Source organism: Typopeltis vanoorti, chromosome 15, assembly GCF_054136105.1.
Source record: "Typopeltis vanoorti isolate ZY-2024b chromosome 15, IOZ_Tvanoo_1.0, whole genome shotgun sequence".
Classification (NCBI taxonomy): Eukaryota; Metazoa; Arthropoda; class Arachnida; order Uropygi; family Thelyphonidae; genus Typopeltis; species Typopeltis vanoorti.
Genome location: NC_143563.1, coordinates 111,966,885 through 111,979,153, shown reverse-complemented (window position 1 = coordinate 111,979,153; position 12,269 = coordinate 111,966,885). Strand labels below are relative to the sequence as shown.

Sequence of the window (12,269 nt, the reverse complement as noted above, 5' to 3'; positions counted from 1 at the left end):
GAACGTCAAATATTTCAACCTCCTGGATCTCCGATAATATTGTTCAATGTGCATTGAACAATATTATCGGAGATCAACTCACTGCTGTAAACACATATTTTCATACAAACGCTCTCTCATGATTATTCATCTGCCTTTATTGCATGACTCCAGCCCTCGTTTATCTTAGAAAGTGTGTATTACCAAGATGAAACTTTCAGGATAACTTACAATAGAAATAATCCCGCTAAAAGAAAAGATTCCCTTTTGTGTTGCAACAAATTATCATATGCGGAGTTAAGATAGAACCAGAGTTGACTTCGATACCATTGCTTTGTATATGATTTTCCCCTGAGTGAATCTCACATTTCCAGAAAGTGGCATTTGAGACGGTCATAATTAATAAGGATGAGTGTAGAGAGGAATAATGGATTTTAGCAAACGTATTATCCTAAGGGAATCTGCTGTTCATAATCCAGTGTAAAGTCAGTGCTCTTTGTATAAAAATATCCTTTTCTTGTACGTTATACTTTACAAAACATCAAGCGTTGTTTGGGCTTTTTAATATACACTTAAACAACCATTAATACTTTATAAATAATCATGATTCTTTGAAAATGTATTCTTATAGGATTTCTAAAATACTACACAACGTATGATATAATTTTATATATATGTATAAAAGTACTAACTATTGACTTGTTCGTGATTGCATATCTGCTCATTAACAATGAAAGGTAAGTTTCTTGAAAATGATTCTACAATTCTAAAACATCTGTTTTACCTTGTTCGCAATTTAAATCCCAATTTAAATCTAGCTTCATTAGACTGCTATCTTGTATGAATAAAACTTAACTATAAGATACTGGTTAACAAGTAAGCTATTTTTGTTAGTTAGCGTTTGTTATTTCCAAATGAAATGGAGAGCTCCGCCACAATTTAGGATCTTCAGGTCGAACAAGGCAAAATTCGTAAGTGTCTAACGTAAAGAATTGTATAGACTCTATTCAAAAACTTGCCGCTAATTCATATTCGCTTCGTTGCTGTCACGCTTATGAATGATTACGGATTAAAAAGAGCCGCCTCGTTCTCTTGTGGATAACCTGGATAATATTATGGGAACAGTGAGCAAAGTTTAATAACCATTAGACGGAAATATTACCTTCTTGAAGTCCATTTTCACTAACTAGTATGTGCCTTCTCCTCTTAGCAACAACAGCTGAATTCTTGCGAGTGAGGCCAAGTATTCATTGATTAAGAGGCTATGGAGTTATATGGAACGCAAACATTTTGACAAACCTATTAATGCCCTTTGATCATGGCTTCACCGACATCTATAATATAAATTTAGTTAGCAGTTTTATTAGCACTACAACCGCACATACAACTACTAATGGATTCCTCTAACTGGATAAGCTTTATTTTAATATTTTGTAGTGCCAAAGCAAGACTCTGAGTCTGTCATTTTGAGAAAAAGGAGCATTTTTTTCTGAATGCCAGAAATACATGATGATATCATTCTAATATGTCACTACTTTTTCAGGGTCAAGTTCGTTCATCAGTATTATTAGAGAATCTTACTGAAAATCCTCTCAAGCATTTTCTTAACTCCTAAATAATCTTTCAAAAATGTTGTGGTCATGCTAGTTCGTATTTCGAAATGAGTATAACTCAAACGCCAGGAATGACATTGGTCATAATACCAATAAATGCAATAACACATGACAGTTAATTGCATGACCAGAAATGTATCTTCCAGTTTTAGTCTGTAGTGGACTGGATCATTCAACAAGTGCGTCCTGCATAGTTCAGTACAATTGTGTACGTATATTTCCATATGTGACACACACACATCACCTATATGTATATACAGTATGTATATATATATATATATATATCGGATAAAATTCGTCGCGAAGGGAGAGAGACTGTTGAGACGTCTGGCTTGCCCTGTTAGCATCTCGACAAGGAGATGCTATATTCTTGTTTATCATTACGTGTGATGTTAATTTTTTAGAGGTTCTTTATATGTATAATTTCTCCCCCACGTTTTACAGGTTCCTTCAGGTTTTATGTATTTGGTGTTTCACTATGCTATATACATGAAAACTAAGTTTTATTTTTATATATATGATTACCAAAGTGTGCGTTTAAACACAACATAAAAACAAAAAAAAATTATATATAAACAATATTGACTTTTTTACGCAATCAATCTTTTAAATATTGGATGCAAGATATCTTTAAAAGCATAAGGTAACATTTTATTCGGAAGTTCATACATTCACAGAAACTTGGCAATCTTGCTCTGGGAAATGAAGACACAAGTTTCAGTCCATAAATCCACTAAGGGAAACAACAGCAATATTTCCTTGCTCACAAATAAATGACAACTCTCACCTCCGACTTCAGCATATGCTTTATACTAGCATATTCAGTTACTGCTTACCCAAAACTTAACAGTTTTCTTTATAAAACTCAGTTGCCCGGTATTGAAACAGGAAATAACGTATATGTTCCAATTTTTTCACTCGACAACTGGCAGTTTCACTCAAAGAATAGCTTTCATTTAATCTTCGCTCAAAAACCAAACTTCCAATAAACGAATGAAGGTGTATACATTTCTCAATAGGAACGTGAATACATATGAGGAGAAGACAAAATCCATTCCGTATATTTTACCATATTTCTTACAAGGAATTATTTCCAACTCATCCTTTTATTCTTCCGTCCGCTCCATTTTTACGTCTCTGTTTACCCCCCCCCCACACACACACACTGTCTGGTGTGCATCACTGTTCGATTTTCTTGCCAGCGTCGACCATAAGCTATATTCTCAATTGCGACTAGCTTTGTTCGCAGTGAGGATTATTTCATTGCACTCGGTATAAAAAAACGATTTTAAATCCAACGGAGTAGAAAGTTATGTATATGTTGCAGATTCTTCATGATGCTGAACGATGGGCTGTATCCTCTTAGAATAGCCATTAGGCACGGTCAAACTTTTCGCCCTCTCAAGTCAACTAGCAATAGGCGAAACTACACTCACTGCTGCTCTATGCTTCAGTAAAATATGAAAGGTTTGAAGAAGCACTTGTTTAACACCATTTCACACAAACAAATAGCATTCTAGACATGAATATATTTAAGCAGATATTAACATATGACAGAATCTAAACGGTAATAATTTGATGCTTGCTAAATTCAATTCTACTAAACAAACCAAAAAATAGAAAACATCTTATCCTGGGCTTGCTTTGGTAACAACCAGCTTTCTAGACAAGAGATTTTTCTACTTTGAATAACAACCTCTCCAATCTTTCCAATGGAGAGGTTGTTATTCAAATTTCCAACCTCTCCATGAAGCTATCATAAATATCACTTTCTCAGCTTTATTGCTCAGCGTGTTATTTCACCACTGAATATCTATCAACCGCGTATATTGTAAATCATCTGAACACTTAATCGAGATGTTTTTTCCCCTCCCAAAACTTCACAGAACTATTTAGCTCAGTACAGAAGAGAGCAGTCAAGTTCAGGAAATGCATATTTTCTGTGCATTCCAGTCTTTCAGACGATCGCCCAGTTTGTTCTGCTTCCTTTTTAGAATATCTTTATGTTCGCCTTGAATACACAAGGAATGCACAGAGAATAGGCATTTCCTGAACTTGACTGCTCTCTTCTTTCTAGTTCAGGAAATCTGGCAAAACGTGTTTCACATTCGCAGTTGAACTTAAACTACACCGACCATTTTGCTCTCTTCTTTCATTTCCCCGACCGCTGTTCATCGGAACAGTCTCCCTCATATCTCCAAAAACAGTGAGGGTCTACCCTTTCTCAACACAACCGTTTTGTAGTTTATTTTAGGAAAGGGGTAGTATATTATATACTAATCACACACTTTCATATAACGGAGATTCAGTTACAGTCCCACTCCGAAGTTTTCAGTGCACGTTTTTTTTTCTTGTTCAACCCATCCGTCCCTTACGACAGCTATACTCCTCCGATTAGGAGTCATGGCGAATTAATGCCATCGTCACGCCACTCCTCTGCTGCATCCACAATGACAAATATTTTGTGCTTTTAGATTTATGTGTTCGCAGGACTGGTCTCCTAGTTTTGATTAAAACTAGGAGACTAAAAACCCAAATTTTGAGACTAAAAAAAAACTTTGCGACTAAAAATCCAAATTTCTGGGGAAAAAACACCTGCACTTCCGTATGAGACGGGATAACTTAATAGTTGATTAAAATAAGGTTCCTCATCATCATCATAAATGAGTTTCAAACCCTAATATTTCCAACCCGAGAGGAGGTCTAATCCAGCTAATCTACGGAATATATTTGTTCATATGTATATGAATATAAAACAGAACTGTATTATACACCAAGTTGCTTTACCTTCCTCGAATAGTTAGAAACAAAGATTAATCGATCCAGCTGACAATGGCGGTCTATTGTATGTGATTATATGTAAGTGCTTTTCATCACCCGGTATGAGACCATCGTACTTTCTGGAGGTTAAAAGTGGTCTAAAAGAGGTCCATGCTAGAACAGAGCTCGTGAAATGTCTGACCCACAGCCAAATTTTCTACACAGTCATGTGTGTTCCAACTGTACGTGGATTAAATTAGTATTGAAAAAAATGTCATTCAAAAATACATTTTTACTCCAAGGTCTCAGGTCAATATCCTGATTGTGGAAATATTTTCTTATCAATGTTTTCAAAATCTCTTTCCCAATATCTTAGGGAATACGTTCTTTATCAGTAAAAATACCTAACATACTGCCTTGCATTTAACGCTGTGCAATAGACAAATGAAACCTTAACCAGAAAAGTCTTTTATTTAATAATCATTTAAACGACACGAGCATCAATAAACCACAGACTTCGAGATGCCACATACTTATCGTACTGCTTTACTTTTTTTAAAAGAAATAGGTAATTCACGTATGCTACAAGTAACGTGAAACGGCTAAGCATATCAATAATGATTTTTTGCTTTTTATTTCATGGTATGATAGATGGCAGCATTTACAACTTGTTGCAAATTTTCTTTCAGTTGTTTTTTTCCTATATGCACTTTAATGGAAGAAGAAGGAACACTTAGGTTGTGTTGTATTTACTTACATCTGTGTCAATCCAAAACTTGAAATTTTAAGAGGATAGAATCAGAAGGTGAAGGTATGATTTGTATTGTTCTGAACCTTGTATGGTTTAGTAAGGTTATCACACACTTCGATGTAAGTTGCTTGACTAAGCATGCTAAACCTAATTAGAACCCTGTTAATTTTCAATATAAAACATATTAAGGGAGGGTTATCAGCTAAAAATACTTATCACCGAACCGTTTATATTTTTTTATTTTATATATTAATATTATCTATTAATAATATTGTTTATCTATTAATATTAATTTTAATAGTAACATTAATAGTAGCTCACCAATGTTTAACTGAAGCGTACAGTTGGTATGCAGCCTATCTGCATGAATATCTAACCCATGTATATTTTTGCATTCTTTTGTGCAAAAACTGTGTGGAATGCAACCCCCTCTTTCCATCATTCATTTCTGGTATTTATTATACCTTCCGCATTGGAATTGTGTATGTTTGTGGCTTCATTTTGACAAGAAGAAATAGTTATATTCTGTTCGAGCCTTATTTTGTAGGGTGGGATGAACCATGGATGTGTCTATGCATACAACTAACATGGAACTAGATGCGTGTGAGAGGGACTGGATGGTTTCGTTTGTCATTAAAAGGAATAAGTTGGAGAATGCTACGTGTTAAGAGGAGGAAGCATGATGGGAAGAATCCACTATTCAATTCAGATACAGATCGATGAATATAGATCTAATCTCTTAGAGAGTTACAGACTTAACGGAAGAAAGGCCACATTATTTGGACATTTTAAACTTTCACACGTTTTACTAAATTTCGTTGTTGAGATAAATTTGGAACTCAGAAGGATGAAGAGTAAATGCCGTCCCACTCTCTACCACTTGTTACTGTAAACATGTGTGACATCTCATTTATGTTTCGGTGATGAGGGCCATTTATAACCAGGTATTGGTCAGATGTTGCATTTCACTTTATTGGTAATTATCAGACATAAACAGTTGGGAAAATTCCCCTGAAAGATGTACATACAGTGTTAAGGACTAAGAAGTATAAAATTTACAACTAATAAGTATAAAAATATTTCTCACAAATTCAAACTTTCACCTTATTGCATTTCCAGTTTATTTCGGACATGTATATCGCGATAAATAATTGTTTTCTGGTATATCATATGAAAGCCTGAAATAATACGAGTCATTGCAGTTGAATGGTTGTGTGACTTTACTCGATCAGTGAGCAAAATTATTTAAGTCGTAAAATATACGGATTCGAATGAAATTTGTAAATCAAGCATCTAGAAACACTTACAAATCGGACGGCCTTAGTGGATGTATACGGATATTCAGACTTCTAATGAACAGGATAGTGGAAATCTGAAAATTTATTACTAGGTAGCGAAATTAATTTTTCAACGGAAAACACAGAAACTGCTGAATGATAGGGTTTTATACCAATATTCAGGTCGACTAATATCCTATTTGATTTTAGAATCCATCCTCACTGTTAGAAACATTTTCGTAAAGCAACTGTGTAAAACAATCTGATCAAGGGACTCAGAAAGAGATGACTGCACTTCCAGCAGTCCCTTCAACAGTCAAATATCAATTATGTATAAGCCTCTGAATTGTATCCAACCACCAGATTAAGTCACTTAGTAATTATTCACTTCATAAAAATTACTGTGCTCAAACATGAGATTTATTCAGTCTAAGATTCTACATTCCATAATTGATAACACACAGCTCTTCAGACAAGATCGGTTCTTTTGGGCTGAGTTTTCCTATACACACATGCCATTCATAGTCTCCTCAGCTTGCAAGAAAAAAAAAGTTCTGTTGTGCTTAAAACATTTCATCTGCAGAAGCGCATAATTTACTTAAATCAGAAATTAGCGTTGTTGGCAAGTTCATTACAAAGTGTTCATCAAAAGCGCTGTAAGATACGTCTCCACAGACAGTTTTAATTGTCTCAAAAATTACTGTTTCCGCCTTATGCTTCTCCTATCGATAGGTTCTTTGGTCTGTTCAGCTGTACTGGCCATCGCTCCTCGAAGTCCTAAAACACAAGCAGCTACGCAATTAATTTTCATTCACTGTTGAACTTCAACCGTACCAAAAAACTTGTCTTCCGCTGCTTCTGTTTCATCTGCTGTGAAAGCTTCAGCTGATGTCTTCTTAGCCCATTGTCCACTAATCCATAGTATAATTAAATTTACTGGCATTGATGTGTTATGGATTTCACTATCTTTCGTAGTCGGTGGAGGGGGGTGGGGTTAAGAGAGAAAATTGTTCATTTTCACCAAGAATGCAATGCTTTTTATAACACGTGACTTATTGGTTTAATTAAAGTAGATCAAATATTAACGGTTCGAAATCGATCGAACGATGCAATTTGTGCTAATATGTAGAGACATATCTCCTTTATACAATCCTTTCAATGTGGTTGAACTCTGTAGAATAACCTTTTCTTGGTGTGGTCGAGGTGGTCTGAAGTTTTAGAACTTTCAGCTCCGAATAAAACAGCATTTTAAGTTTAATCAATCTCGATTGAATAATACGACTTATTGAAATCTGGAGAATGTAGTCTGCCTATAATTCAGTAGTTGTAATATGATTTGACGTCTGCGCGGTTAGCCTAGTGACTTTGCGCTTCGCAACCATATGCCTGGGGAAGGAGTGTCCTATGTTCGATTCCCGTCGATGACGTGAGGAGCTGAAGGACCTTCCTCAGCCATAGCCAAGTTAGCCGGTCTTGGGCGTGGACAGAAGGTTTTTTTTCAGCCAGTTTATCTGGGGTTTTTCATCCCGCAAGCCGGTCCCGTGAACACACACGGATCTACAGCCAGGAATACTTAGAGGCATAGGGATGACCATCCTATCCTCGTATTTCGGTTACGAAATTCAAGCATGCTTGGAAGGTTGTGGGCCTTAAAGGCCTGTTAAAAACCATTGGGATAGGAATATGATTTGACTGATTTCTATTATTACGTGACACCTCTAGGGAGTCCAAGGGCTCATTGAGGGAGGACACTGCTCTGCAACTCTCCCTCTCCCAATCAATTCACCAACTACAACGAGCCATCATCATCTACACTACCACTAGTATTTTCCAGACAATCACACACATCCACGGCGGGATTAGAACCCGCAGCCTTTTGGCTGGAGAGCGGATACGCTTACCACTCAGCCAACCAGGCCGGCATTGGTTAAATTTCCAAAATCCATCTTAATATTCTTATCAACATTTGGTCGAAATCTAATAAGACTGCAATATCTAAAGAGGGTTGGTGGAGGAGCATAAAACGACGCTTTCTGGGAGTTATTCCTTTTTCGAGGTTTTCAAAGTTCTATAGTTAATTTATTACTTGCGTCAAAAGTTTTTTTCTGTGTTCTATTAATTTAAATAAATCCCCTTTTAATCCCCAAATGGAGAACGCAAAACCCCTATATATAAATTATAAAATATCAATTATAACCATTTATTGTTATCAACAACAGCTCGGGTCAGGGCTACTAATAACGTTCAAGGCTTCGGGACGAGAGGAAAAGCATGCAACTCACCGTCTTGACTCCTCTATCTGAAATAGTGAGTTCTGATGAATACCGTTATCAAATCAATGTAGCGGATCGACAGTAGTAAATTTAGAAGGACAGGATTTACAGCAAGTCATTATTTTACCATAATGAGTCGTGTAATAAGCTTCTGTAGCTCATTCGATATAGACGAAGCCTTTGGTCAGAAAGACCTGGGTTCGATTCCCGCCCATGACGTGAGGAACCCTTATCTGGTCTCTTTCGACTGAATGTGGGTTATCTCATACGGAGGTAGTTTTTTTCAACCAGAAACTTTGTCATTTCGTCACCAGAATAAGCAAACTGGCCAGTAGAATACACTCAATTTACAAACAAGAATACTTAAGAGGACTGTGTAGGTCAATCACCTTCAAGTTCGAATTGAAAATGATTAAAAGATCTCAACACCGTAAAGGTAAAAGAGGAGGATTAAGGAAGATTCTTGTAATAGGAGCACTGATAGATAACTGGATAGATAATCAGATGAGTAATTTTCTCTCCTGTGATGGCATCATTTATAGCAGTGGAGCCTGCTTAAAATGAACATTTAAGATTTAAGTACCTAACTCAGATTTTATAATCTGTTTTGCAAGTGTGCCCGCTGGATCGAGAGATTATTTCAGTTTTTATGCAGCAACAGCAGGTTTTATTTCGGTTGAATTACGAATCCGTTTAACTAAAAAGTTGCAGACCAACATGATGTGATTTTAATAAGGAATTCTCTGGTGTTATAATAATGATGATGGTCTTTCCGCATACACTGTTGGTTTTAAGCATACAATGTTGGTTTTTTTTACTCTCCCGTAATTGGAACATGGTGATTTCATTCGTTTCTGATATGATCTTTAGTTTCCATTTCAGTCCATGCCATATAATTTCTATGAGTATTTGTTCCCGAGCTTTTTAATCATCGTTCGTTCTTTTCATTTGAGAAAATCAGTCTGTGTACCGCAGTGAACTATAGGGAGTACCAGTGAGCAGTACTTTAATTTTACGAATTTGATACAAGGATATATTTTTCCAGTTACTTGAAACTTGATTATATCAAACTGTCGTAGATTTATTCTTTTTAATACTTTCTTCGTAATTAGCGAAGTTTGGGTGCTAAACATTTAATTAAATTTTAATTTATTTGCTTCTATTTCCAGATGACGTTTTTTTTTTTGCATATCAATTGAATTGTTTATTATTTTCTTTAATCTCGATTTTACAGTGCATGCTGCTTTATATTAATATTATGCTTATGTACTTCAAGTTTTCCTTATTACTCGCAAACATACATTATCCCTTCACATATAAGCTACCCATAACTTGTTTTTTTCTATTTTGAATAATATTTATAAATAAATAACTGAGGTTAATAAAATTGTTATAAGTTTACATCACGTGACAGGTTACGTTCGTTGAATTTCATTACACAACGAAAGTAGACATACCTCTGCGAACCAGATTACATGACAAGTGTGAAGGGAGGAAAAATATTTTTTCATATACCTTCTGAAACACGCCTAATATATTTTAATTCTAGATTAATTTATCATCATGTGTATCAAGGATTTAGGCCTAGTATGGCCTGTTCCGGCCTTAGAAGTCATCATTGAATCGTTTAAGAGGACGTCCTGGTTTTCTTTTCCCTAATGGCTTGTACTTGAAGGCTTGTTTTGGTAATCTTTCTGTTTTCATTCCTTGAACGTGTTCCATCCATTTATGTTTATAATTTTTAATTTTTTCTATTACTAGTTCTTGGTTCAATTCTTCCGTATTTTCTTCATTTCTTTTGTGATCAAATAGAGTGTACTTTGCAGTTTTTCTCATAAACTTCATTTCTGCTGTTATTAATATTTGTTTGTCTTTTTGTTTTATTGTCCAGATTTCACTTCCATACAATAAGACTGATGGGGCTAATGTATTGTATACTTTTAGTCTGGTTTGGTTTAAATATAGAGTTAATTACACCTGTTATTTTTACATATTTTGCAATTTTTACGTTTATATCTTTTTCTTTTTCATATGTGATCATACATCCCAGGTAGTTAAATGAATTCACCTGTTCTAAGATCTTGTTATCTATTACTATCTTAGTTCTTGCTGGATCTTGTCCTTTAAAGGCCATATTTTTTTATTTTTCTGTTGATATTATCATACCATAATCTTTGGCTATCTCATTTAGATCTAAAATAGCTTTCTGTAGTTTATCTTCAGAATTTGTAATTATTATTGGTCGTCGGCAAAGAGGAGAGTGTTTAAGTTTACTGTAGAAGAAAGTTTAATTCTTTGATGTAAATTTTTATTCCATTTTATTATTATTTCATTTAAGTAAATATTAAAAAGAGTTGCTGAGAGGGGACATCCCTGTCGGACCCCTTGGTTTATCTCTCTTGTATATGGTAGCTCGTGATTTAATCTTATTTGCATTTGATTATTTTCATATATACTTGTGATAGCTTTTAGGATATTATTTGGTATTTGTCTTTCTTTTAATATGTTAAATAATATGTTTCTTTTAACTTTGTCAAATGGTTTTTCAAAGTCAATAAATGCAATATGTGTTTCTAAATTGTATTCTCTTCTTTTCTCTATTATTAATTTTAGGCTAAAGGCCGGGTCTATACATTATCGTCCTTTTCTAAATCCATTCTGTACTTCTAAAATAAAGTTTTCAGAATATTTCGTTAGTTTGCTATTTAAGATTCTGCTATATATTTTGTAACAGGAATTTAGTTTATTGATACCTCTATAGTTTTTAGAGTCATCTCTATTGCCTTTTTTAAAGATAGAAATCACAGTTGCTTTTTTCCATTCTAGATTAATTTATGTATCAGTAATATATACATGAGTAGGTCGAAAACATTTCAAACTATAAACACTTATTTTTAGGATTAGTATAGAATTTCAGAAGCAAAACGATTTTTGTAGAAAAACAGCCAAATTCCGATATAAAACAATATGGATAATTAAAACTGTAATCCCTATAAACCAGTATACACCTTCATCTTGTGGAATAAACTGTTATACTGCATAAGGAAGAAAACAAACTGCACATACGAAATTCACATAGAAGAGAGAAAGTAAAATATGTTACCTCGCTGTTTCCTCGTCATTGAACTGCAATGGAAGTTGGTGTAAGTCCGTCGTTGGCAACAGCTCACTAGGTGAAAACGTACTACCACATAATCAAAACACATGACCCTACATGATATCCCCCGTGAAAATAGCTTGTTACACTATTCTGTGCTTGTGATGACAGTAATATGAGATCAGAGTGAAGAGCCGCCCGCAAATCAGTGAAACGAAGAAAAGCTAAGAATAAAACAAATACACAAATGATAATGTTGTTAATCACGTGAAAATATAGCGCAGTATCACAAATGAAGGCAAATATTCAAAAACAATAAAACTTGTTCAGCTTTATGTTAAATTCATTGCTTTAAAAAAAATCTACTTTGAAACAGGTTTTTATTTCTTATATTTACTTAAATGAATTCGTTTAAATCCGGACATTTTCATTTGGGCGTTACCTGAGTGACATTTCTGTGATTGTTAGAAGGATTATACAAAAACCCAACTCTTAAAGAACATTTTCTATTATTATGCT

General features: G+C 34.6%; 1 long non-coding RNA gene across 1 annotated transcript in view; it reads right to left on the bottom strand.

Annotated features, from left to right (window-relative positions):
* LOC150099079 (uncharacterized) overlaps positions 1-12,269 on the bottom strand; it is a 235,616-nt gene that overhangs the window by 60,700 nt on the left and 162,647 nt on the right. Inside the window, exon 2 of the long non-coding RNA XR_016549453.1 lies at positions 11,757-11,974. This is a non-coding gene — a long non-coding RNA (uncharacterized LOC150099079). The remainder of the gene's footprint in view (positions 1-11,756; positions 11,975-12,269) is intronic.